Raw genomic sequence first — 11,596 nt, 5'->3', positions numbered from 1 at the left:
CAAATTCCAGGCAAGCTTTCGGAGCTGATGAATAGCTCGGCTCATGAACAAATCTAGATACAACATACTGCAAATAAAAAAAAAGTGAATACAATTAGCATAGAAATCAAATATAAAAACAAAATACAGTAAATAGTTGAAAGCTAATGTAAATGAATAATTGTAGTACATAATAAATGCAACAAATTAATCTCACTTTATCTATTCCAATATTATTTAATTTTAATTTAATAATATTTTTATAATATTTAGAATATAATAAATTTTAATATATAATTTAATAATACAATGATATTTCTTTAATTTTAAATTTTATATGATTATAAAATTGTTTAGGTGAGATTTAATTTAATTTATAGTGGAAGTTTATTTTTTTCATAGGAAAAAGAAAAAATTACATGGTCACTAATCTTGGCTAACCCCGCATTATGATTTTATATCAGCTTCATGACTTCACTGGGAGCTACGTGAAGAAGAGGTTGTTGATTGCCAATCCGTAATAATATTTCCTTCACAGTTCCCAATTCTAACATATATGTTAAGAAAAAGAATGGAGGAGTAACCTATAAATTTTCATTATAATTATAAATCACAAATGTAAAGAGGCATATTTGATGATAATATATATACATTTAAATTGAAGTTAAAGTCTTATCTAAATTCTTTCAATATTTGGACATTTTTTATTAACAGAAGTGCGAAATATATTGAATTTGTATATAATCATAACAAAATAATAATTAAAAAAAACCAAAGTCCATTTCTTGCTCATCTAATGCATATGTCAAACCACAAAAATAAGTGCAAGTTGTTGTATAGTATTAAATATTAGTTTAAATGAAAATGTCATTTTGTATCTATTTATAGTATTAAATATTAGTATATAAATGTAATATTAATTAAGCGATAATTAATTTAAAATAATTAATTAAATTTTATAACTACAAAGTTTAATTCAATATTATTTATTTAAAATTTTATAATAAATATTTATACTCAACAATTATTTTTATAAATAATTTTATTTTTTTATTTTTTAATGTCAATTTAGTAATATAACAAAAAGGTATTTTCAATCTTGTGTTTTTATATATTTTTTATTATATAGATTATAGATATATAAAGTTTTAAATTTCAAAGAGTTACATGAAAAGAAATTATAATAAGCTATAAAAAATTTATAAGTTTATATAAGAAATCATGAAACCCTTGAACAATCTAAATGATTAGTCTTGGTTAATATATCATCAACCCCTATTTGAGCAGGAGATGAAAACCAATGAATGATCCAAATCAGTTATTTCTAATTTGAGCACCAAATTAAACATTAGTAGTTCAACTTTTGTGGCTATAAATTAGGAGCATTTTTATTTGTTATATGATCCATGTATACTACTGGTGCTAAATCCCGCGTTAACAGTTAGCTCTCAGTTGGGAACACATGAATACACTGTAACTCATTTTTCTGTTTCTTGTAGACGTTTTCAGTGCTTCATCTCCATCACCTTCCTCCATGCTTAAGTGCGGTGCTGTCCTATGACCCACTTCTATAAAACAATAACGTGGTGGGTGTTTGTAACACGATAGGCAAATAATCATATGATGTCGCAAAATTCGAATATGTCGATATTGACCCGGGCATCGATATTGGCATCGATGATGGCATCGCTGTTGCCATCGATAATGGTACTAGAGTCGACAATTGGCTAGACATTTGCATTAGAATCGATGTTGGCATGGGGGCGTAGAATGTTGGGGATAGAGGTGCCCCAAAATATGCACTTGCTTAAGGGGTAGAAGCAGGGTTCTATAGTGGTGCTTGTAAAAAAAACACGGAATTAGAAAAATGAATAGTAATAAGTGGAGTGAATTGACTGGGATATGGCGTAGAAACCGGTGGCGCATGTTGGGTTGGAGCCAGTGATGAACCCGTCGTGGCACCTCTCCCAGACCTACACTATTGGGACGTTCGTCGTTGCCTGCTCTCGCCTCCATCGATAGCAGATATGGCTTGTCAACAACTCTGAACCAAGGCATGTACTCTAAACATGTTGCCGTGTCTGATTAGAAAAAGAGTTCACGGATGGGTAAAAATTTCATCCTACGATCCCAAATGTTGATGTACTCATTGTGATAATCTTATCAATTCTCATTGTTCTTTCCCTGCAAATCCAACTTGTACAGTGCTTCTAGGTTTCACGATGGCGGTGGAATTTATTGCCTGCACCCAAACTACCGCATCACTTGATCCAATTCATGCATTTCCACCATCGCGTACACTATCAACAACACCTTCGCATTCCAAATACTCCGATTGACCAAAATTCTGGCGAGACACATTTTATGATATCCTAGTCGATGTATGACATCCATTCAAACTATAGTGCACAATTGTAATTTATGTTATGTATGGAATTTTATTTTATAAATCATTGCATAATTATTATAGGTTTGGAAAAATAAGTAACTAACCTTAGCTTTTTACCGTTGAATTAATAGTAGTCAAACATCTTTGAGCTGCTTGGGTAGTCCACGTCATGGTTTCGCCTATACAAGTGATATGTAATTCAAACATATAATAAATAAACAAAATTTACTATTCATACTACATATTTATTAAGAAATGATTTTTACCTTGTCACCAATAGGAACATATATTGTAACAGCCCGATTTTGGGGCTAGTCAGAACGGTGGTTGCGAGACCACGAATCTGACGCAATAAAATTTATTTTTATTACATTTTTATGGTCTATAGTTTCATGGAATGATTTCATAAAAATTTCGTTTGAAAATTTGACGTTTGGGCACTCAATTTAGTAAAAAGGACTAAATTGTAAAAAGTGCAAAAGTTGAGTTCTACATGCTAGAGGTGTCCAATTGCTATGAGATTTTAAATTAGAGGTCCTTATAAGATAATTAGACCATTTTTTAAGTTTTTGGACAAAAATAGACATGTTTAGGAAAATTTTTAAGAAAAGCTTCAATGGCATTTTGGTTATTTGGTAAATAAAAGAATAAAAAGAGAAAATCAAGTCAAAATTGGTGTCCATCTTCTCTCCTTGGCCGAAATTATCAAGACACCATAGCTAGGGTTTTCTTCAACTTTAAAGCTTGATTATAAGTGCATCCTAGCCCCATTTTAAATGCTCTTTACATTTTTGAAGTCGTATTCACCCGATCTTTCCATTTCTACCAATATTTTGAAGTAGGGTTCATGTTTAAAAATTTACCCATGTGTGACATGCATGTATTGTGATGTTTGATGGAAGATATTGTATGTTTAAGGTGTGATAAACAACTTTTACTAAATGATTTTTCATGAAAATACCTAAAAAGAACCTATTTGTAAAAAGATGTAAAATGGGTAGTAAAAATCTAATTTGACGAAAAATGTGGGCTAATATGAGCATGTTTATGGTTTGGCTAGGCTTGGATAACCAAGAAATTAAATACATTTCATTTTACGAGCCTAGGGACTAATTTGTAACTATGTCAAAGTTTAAGAGAAAAATTTAATTTTTCCATAGTATGATTTTTGGACTGAATTGAATAATGTGAATAATAAATAAGCTAAATTTTCTATTATAGATCAAGAAAAATGAAGTTCGGATCTTGATCAAGGAAAGAATAAGGTGTTTGACGATTAAATCTATTTATCCTATTTTTGTACCGAGGTAAGTTCGTATGTAAATAATGCATTATTATTTATACTTTAATTGTGTTATTATTGTATGAATTGTGATTTTCTCTTTGAATGAATTTGACAAAGTTTCGACAAGTGAGAAATATTTCGGTTGAACCTTAGGAATAGTTAGGATACAAATGTCATGACATTAGATGTAACAGCCCAGGTTTAGCTAAATCAGAACAGTGGTTTTAGAACCACAAATCTGAGGTAAAAAAATTATTTTAATATTATTTTCAGTGTTTATATCATGTGATTATATATGTGTGAAAGTTTCATGAAATAATTTTAGCGTTTGAATGCTTAATTTGATAAAAGGACTAAATTGCGTAAAATGCAAAAGTGGCATTCTATATGTTAAAAGTTTCTATTGGCTATGAAATTTAAATGTGGAAGTCTTTATGACGAGATTAGACCATTGATAGTGGAATTTGACATAAATGGGCTTAATAACATGAAATTGGGTGGCTTTTAACTAAGGTTAATTTGGTAATTAAATAAAACAATGAATAATAAATAAAACAAAAGATGAAAACATGTTCATCTTTGTTTATTTGAAACAAAATTAGAGAAGGAAGAAAGCCATTTAGGGCTTGTGATATTCAGCAAAATTCTAGCTTGATTAAGGTATGTTCTTTGCTCGATTTTTGATGATTTTTACGTTTTTGTGATCGTTGCTTTGAGTACTAGCTAGCCCATGCCCTAATTTTTGAGTTTGTTGGTAATTTGTAAAATTTCATTAATGAATCCATGAGTTTTGTGATAGTTGATGATGAAAAATGATAGATTTTCATGTTTTATTAGTGATTATTGAATAAAATACAAGTTAGGAATTAAATTGTGAATTTTGTTAATTTGGGGGTTGAAATGCAAAATAAATGAAAGTTTAGGGTTGCTAAGGACCCTATAGAAATTCGACACTCATGAATTTAGAAAGAAATTGTATAATTTGTGTTTTGTGTGATAATGATTAAATTGTAAAAATGTGGTACTTTACGGGCTAAAATGTAAAAATGCCCAAATAAGTGTTTGTGGACTAAATTGAATGATTTGATGAATAAATGAGTAAATTTTGAATGTATATAGATCAAGAACGAAAGGAATCGAATTTAGATCGGGGAAAATAAAAAGTTATTGAATAGTCGATCCAGTCCGTTTATCCCAAATACAAGGTAAGTTCATATACAAATAAATGTCTTTAAATTGAATTATATGTGTTTAATTGTCATTGAATTGCTATGAATGTTGAATGATCAAATACAAGCAAGAATCGACAGGGTTACAATATCCAAAAGTCCTGTACGAACCCTAGGAATAGTATGGGATACGAATGTCATGACATTAGGATTGCCGAGATGTGATTACATGTAAGACCATGTCTGGGACATTGGCATTGTATTGTTATTACATGTAAGACCAGATCTGGGACATTGGCATCGTTATGTGATTTCGTGTAAGACCATAGTTGGGCTATTGGCATCGATATGAGATAACATGTAAGACCATATCTGGGATATGGCATTGTACGAGCTATATGTGATTTTCAAGTATCCATAACGATTCCAAAAGGTTCAATGGGCTAAGTTAAGACAAGAAAGAATATGAGATTGAATTAAGTGACACAGGTTGTAACATCCTGATTTTCGGGTTTTTTGCGATTCTTGATATTTTAAGTAAGTTTCTAAAATTTGGTATGTGATTATGGAATTCATAATTTGGGTATGTAAATGGGCTTATGGAAGGCCCATGAGTTGGCCAAAACTCGGTAGAATTTTTAAATTTTGGACTTGAGAGTTAGGGGTTCTGGCTAGGTGCCCTTATATAAAGTTGTGGGTAAAATGTATCACAAAAAGAGCTTTAGTAAAGTGGCAAGGGTGACGCCACTAAGATCCTAAAAAGGTGGCGTGTGGAGCATAAGGGAAGACATGGGATCGAGTCCCTGTGTTGGCAAATAAGAGTATTTATTTTTATGTGCAGGAAGGGTAAGTGTTGGAACCTAAGTGGATTCTGTAAGAGGAGAGTTGGATCAAGTCAAATGCATAGATTAAGGAGGGATAAGGGGAGAGATTTTAGGGATGTGATATGGAGATAGAGTTGGCCGAATAAGGGAGATTGAGAGGGGATTTTCGGCAGAGGGGTTTTAGGTGGGGATTTTCGGTTTTAGGGGCTAGGTGGTGCCGATTTCTCCTTTGGTGTGTAGCCTTTTTCTCTCTTTTCTTTTCCAGCCGAATCTATCTCCCTCCCATTCATTTTTTCTTCCTTTTCCTTCTTTCAAATCAGCCCACTATTTCCCTACATTCACCATTGTTTCTTTCCCTTATCTCTACTTTTGCCGAAATACCGCAAAAGCCGAAATCAATGAAGATAGGGGGTGCCGATTCTTTGTGACCAGCAACCTTTTCTTTCCTTTTCAATTGTTGGTGTTCAATTCCTTTACCTTTTAGGTGTATGGGTTCAAGAGAAGAAAGACTGTGGTAAGTGCTCGAACTCTAAACGATTCCCAGAGTAACTGTTGGCCAAAAGTCGAAACCCTATAATTTAGGGAGATGGTCGAATATGGGTATAGGCTTTATGGGGTCTTCTTTTAATATTTTTGTGGTTTATTTAGTGGAGGAGCAGTAAGGTGTAGTGTCGACTTGAACCAGCTTGGATCTCCGGAGTGGCTAGATCTAGTCAATCAATATCGGCAAGGTAAGATTCTTAAGGCCATTATGGATGGTGGCCAAATGTGTAAGTATTAATATTAGATGATTTTTGTTTTGGTTAAATTATGGGAAGCTGATTATTAACGATGGATTATAGGAGAAATCGTGTAGAAGATCTCGTCGAGGAATATCACCAAACAGGTGTGTAACGAATCCTTTTTCATAGCTTAAAGCGATAAATGCCGAAAAGCCGAAATGCCAAAATTCTGGCATTTCGAGGACTTGTGAGCAAGCGAACGCTCATTAGTTAGTTAGATTCATTGAGATGATGATCAAGAACAATGGAAACGGTAAGATCGTGATTTTTGGCATTCACGGTAAGATGGGCCTCAAGGGGCTGCGATAGGGCCCAATAGGCTTTCGGGCCCATTTGGGAAAAAATGGTAGAAAATAGAAATCTATTAAACTGCATGTTAAAACTGTTAATACTGTTACGGATATAGGCTAAATGGGCCTAGATGACAAAATTGGCTAAGTAGGGCCCATTAGGGGTTTTAGGCCCAATAACTCGATTTCGCTAAAAAATGGGCCAGAATCACTGTTTGCACCTATGAATTGTTAGTAACCGTTAATGAACATGGAAACCCTAATTTTTGGTAAAATTACAAGATTACCCTTATAACATGAAAATGACTGTTTTGCCCCTAGGTAAAAATGACCATTATACCCCTAGGGTTTATGTATGAATTTAATACATGGGATTTTGATAAACATGGTATGTATGATATGCACATGACATGTATGATATGCACATGATATGTATGATATGCACATGATGTAATCATAAATGCATTGGGTTGGGTTTTTATATGATTGGAGGAAGTGTAAAAGGGCTTATGCCCCAGTTATTAAAGGGCTTATGCCCCAGTTATTAAAAGGGCTTATGCCCCAGTTATTAAAAGGGCTTTTGCCCCAGTTATTAAAAGAGGCTAGGCCTCTAGTTATATGATAAACCAGCTATGCTGCCAGTGGAGAGTTATGGCGGGGTGGGTTGAGTTAATCCCCACATGGTGTGTTGGTTGGTAGGGGTGGAGAGTAGCGGATGGTGGGTTGAGTAGTCTCCCCAAATGGGCTTGCATTCTTTCATTGACATTATATGTGATACTGAAATAGGCCTATGGGCCATACCGTTTACAGTAAAGGCTTCGGCCCAATAATATGAAATATGAAAAGGCTTCAGCCCAGTGTTGTGAAATATGAAATATGAAAAGGGCTATGGCCCAGTACATGTTGAGATTGGATTTGGGCTTAGGCCCAACAGGCTGTTATTGTTTTGGGCTCTGAAAGGGGCTTGTTGCACACTGAGTTTCCAAACTCACCCCTTTTCCTTAACCTTGCAGGTGAGCCTTGATGTGGGGACTTGGGCCGGAGGGGATTCAGAGTAGCCACGGTGATCGCCTTTGGACTTTTAAATAAGCGTTGGTTTTCATTAAATTTCCTTTAATTATTATTTATTTTTGGGTTGTAATAAGGCCATTTTAACTTTCCTTTTATTTCTTTTCGGGATTATTTCAATTTTAATAACTTTAAACCTAGTTGATAATTATTCAAATAGGCTAGACTTAGGACGTGTTTTCAAAACGATACTTGTTTTCAAAATAGCTCAACGCCATGATTAATCGATTTATCAAAGACGTCCACTTAAACAAATTTAAACTCGATATAACAAAGTGTGGCTATGGTTGTGGGCTTGTCTAGGATTGGATCCAATCAAAGAGCTTGGTACTTAAGCAGCCTTCATGGCTCACCTCCTCTGTCTCGGATACCTACCTGGTGCCCAGCTTCTATACACTTTGTTAACTCAACAAAATATATGGTTTTTAAAACACTAAGACGGAGCGTGGGTTTTTAACTTCAAAGTGGCATGTCAGATTCGGCCATAACGTCTGGGCCGGGTTTGGGGTGTTACATTTAGTGGTATCAGAGTCTAGGTTGCAACAACTCGGCTGTGGATCGGGTTCAAAAAATTTTTCAAAAAAACTTAGGCCCAAGAAGGGTATTTTTGGAAATAGTTTTGAAAATTCTTTTCAAAGATGTTTTACAGAGTATACATGTTAAAATGGTCCAAGTTTTTCCTTTTTAAATCAAGAGTTTAAAATAAAGGGTGTTTTCAAATCAAAGTTTTCAAATTTTATTTTCGGTGATCAAAAACATGGTTTTTAGGTTTTGGATTGGAGAAAGAGGTGGCGCACTGAATCCCCGACACCAAGTCTGTAAGTATATTTTTTACGTTATATGATAATGATATGATATTATGAATAGTACTGAGACTCTACTATGATACTGTAGATAGGGGAAAACTGTGAAACGGTAGAAATGAGACTGTAGCTAGACTACGACGATACGAAAACAATTCTTGAACTGCTACATTTCCATAAGACATTTTCTTAATAAACAGTGGAACATTATACTAATTTCATAAAATTCGTAAATCAGATAATTCGATATGAGTATAAGAGGAGTTCGTGGACGAGGCCGCAGACGTGGTCGCGGAAGGGTGCAAGCTGAATCTTCATCCTCAGGGCATAGGCCAGCTGATGAGGCATCTGTGCCACAAGCAACGGAAACTGGGTCTTATGATCTGGCTGCGGGGGATGACGCTTTGTCCCAAGCGATGTTAAGGGTTTTAGAGAGAGTTGCTGGAGCTAGTACTGGGACAATGAATATGGGGTCTATATCGGAGCGACTCCGGGCCAACGGGGCAGAAGTATTTAAGGGTGTATCTGGAGTAGCCCCAAATGTGGCAGAATATTGGCTAGAGGCAACAGAACGGATCATGGACGATCTAGACTGCTCAGTGGAGCAAAAGCTGAAAGGAACTGTGTCGCTGCTACGTGACGAGGCATACCGATGGATCACCGTAAGGGAGAGTACCCCAATTGAGCAAGTAACTTGGGAATTGTTCAAAACTGCTTTTAAGGGGAGGTATGTTGGAGCTAGTTATGTGGATGCTCGTCGGAATAAATTCTTGTATCTGACTTAGGGTGATAAGACTGTGGCAGAGTATGAGGCAGAATTTTTGAGGCTGAGTCGATATGCTAGTGGGATAGTGGCAACTGAATATGAGCGCAGTGTCCGATTTGAGGATGGTCTCCGCGATGAGCTTAGGATATTGATAGCTCCACAGAGGGAGTGTGGTTTTGCTGCATTGGTAGAAAAGGCTAAGATAGCCGATGAGGTGAAGCTGACTGAGCGACAGAATCGTGAGAAGGATCGACCCAGATTCAAGAAGGATTTTAGACCCTCAACTGCCACGAATCGAAATGTTAAAAGAGCAAGGATGGAGGAACTGGTTCGAGCAGTTCCAGTAAATACTTATAGACCGCAGGCTTGCAGGGACTGTGGTAAGGTGCATATAGGGGAGTGCTGGAAACGAACTGGAGTATGTTTTCGATGTGGGTCTAAGGAGCATAAGTTCAGAGAGTGTCCTCGGAGGACAGCTCAGGAGCTAGCTGTAGAGCAAAGGGATGTCCAACCACGGCGAGGAGGACCACCACCACAGAGGGGTCGTGGGCAAGGTAGAGGTGGCAATGGTAACAGACGGGGACGTGGGGCACCTGGCAGAGGTGCTGGACATGCTGAAGCCCGACAGCCAGTGTTGGTTTATGTTGCACGACGTCGTGAGGAGGGTGACGCTCCTGATGTTATAACTGGTACGTTCTTCATTCATAGCATGCCTTACACTACTTTGATTGATGTGGGTTCCACTCACTCGTATGTAGCTTGTGATGTATCTGAGGCTTTGGATGTGCTTCCTAAGGAGACTGTGAGTGGGGTATTGGTGATAAGTCCATTGGGACATTCGGTTAAGGTAGATAAACTTTTTAGGGCAGTACCGTTAGTGACACAAGATAAAATCTTTGAAGGAGATTTGATGGAGCTGCCATTTGGGGATTTTGATCTTATCTTGGGAATGGACTGGTTAACTAAGCACAAGGCGACGTTGGATTGTGCTGCAAAGAGGATGGTACTAAGAACTGCCGAAGATGAGGAGATAATGGTCATAGGGGAACGAAGGGATTATTTGTCCAATGTTGTTTCGGCTTTAAGAGCCGAGAAGTTGATTCGGAAAGGTTGTGAGGCGTACTTGGCCCTTGTAAGTCAAACTGGACTTGAGGAGATAACAGTAGAGTCGATTAGAACTATTAAGGAATTTCAGGATGTATTCCCAAATGAACTTCCGAGATTACCCCCGAGCAGAGAAGTCGAGTTTGGAATCGACTTATTACCTGGAACAGCTCCTGTGTCCATTGCGCCTTATCGGATGGCACCAAAGGAATTGGTGGAATTGAAAGCTCAGATACAGGAACTGTTGGATAGAGGGTTTATAAGACCAAGTGTTTCCCTGTGGGGCGCACCGGTACTGTTCGTAAAGAAGAAAGATGGGACTATGCAAATGTGTATTGACTATCGGCAGTTGAATAAACTGACGGTCAAGAATAAGTATCCGTTACCAAGAATCGACGATCTGTTCGACCAATTAAAAGGAGCCTCGATATTTTCTAAGATCAACCTTCGGTCGGGATATCATCAATTAAGAGTTAAAGAAGTGGATATCTATAAGACAGCATTCAGGACTCGATACAGTCATTACGAGTTTCTGGTAATGCCTTTTGGGTTGACTAATGCACCAGCGGCATTCATGGATTTGATGAATCGGGTGTTCCAACCATACTTGGATCGATTCGTAGTTGTTTTTATTGACGATATCTTAGTGTATTCGGAAACGAAAGAGAAGCATGATGAGCATCTTCGTGTAGTACTGCAAGTGTTGAGGGAGAAGTAACTTTATGCAAAGTTTAGTAAGTGCGAGTTTTGGCTGAAAGAAGTTACCTTCTTGGGGCATGTTGTGTCTGCTGAGGGGATCAAGGTGGACCCTCAAAAGATTGAAGCAATTTTGGAATGGAAGCCACTGAGGTCGGAAACAGAGATCTGAAGTTTTCTGGAGTTGGCAGGTTATTATCAGAGATTCGTTGAAGGATTTTCGGTGTTGGAAGCACCGTTAACGAAACTTATAAGGAAGGGAGCACCTTTTGTTTGGACAAATAAGCAGCAAGAGGCTTTTGAGAAGTTGAAGAAGGTTTTGACGGAAGCGCCAGTATTGATTCAGCCAGAGTCTGGTAAGGATTTCACTGTGTACAGCGATGCGTCACATGTAGGTTTGGGCTGCATGTTGATGCAAGAGGGTAAAGTGGTCGCTTATGC

The sequence above is a fragment of the Gossypium hirsutum genome, chromosome A08 (assembly GCF_007990345.1).
Source record: "Gossypium hirsutum isolate 1008001.06 chromosome A08, Gossypium_hirsutum_v2.1, whole genome shotgun sequence".
NCBI lineage: Eukaryota > Viridiplantae > Streptophyta > Magnoliopsida > Malvales > Malvaceae > Gossypium > Gossypium hirsutum.
Note: the sequence above shows the minus strand (reverse complement) of the source record.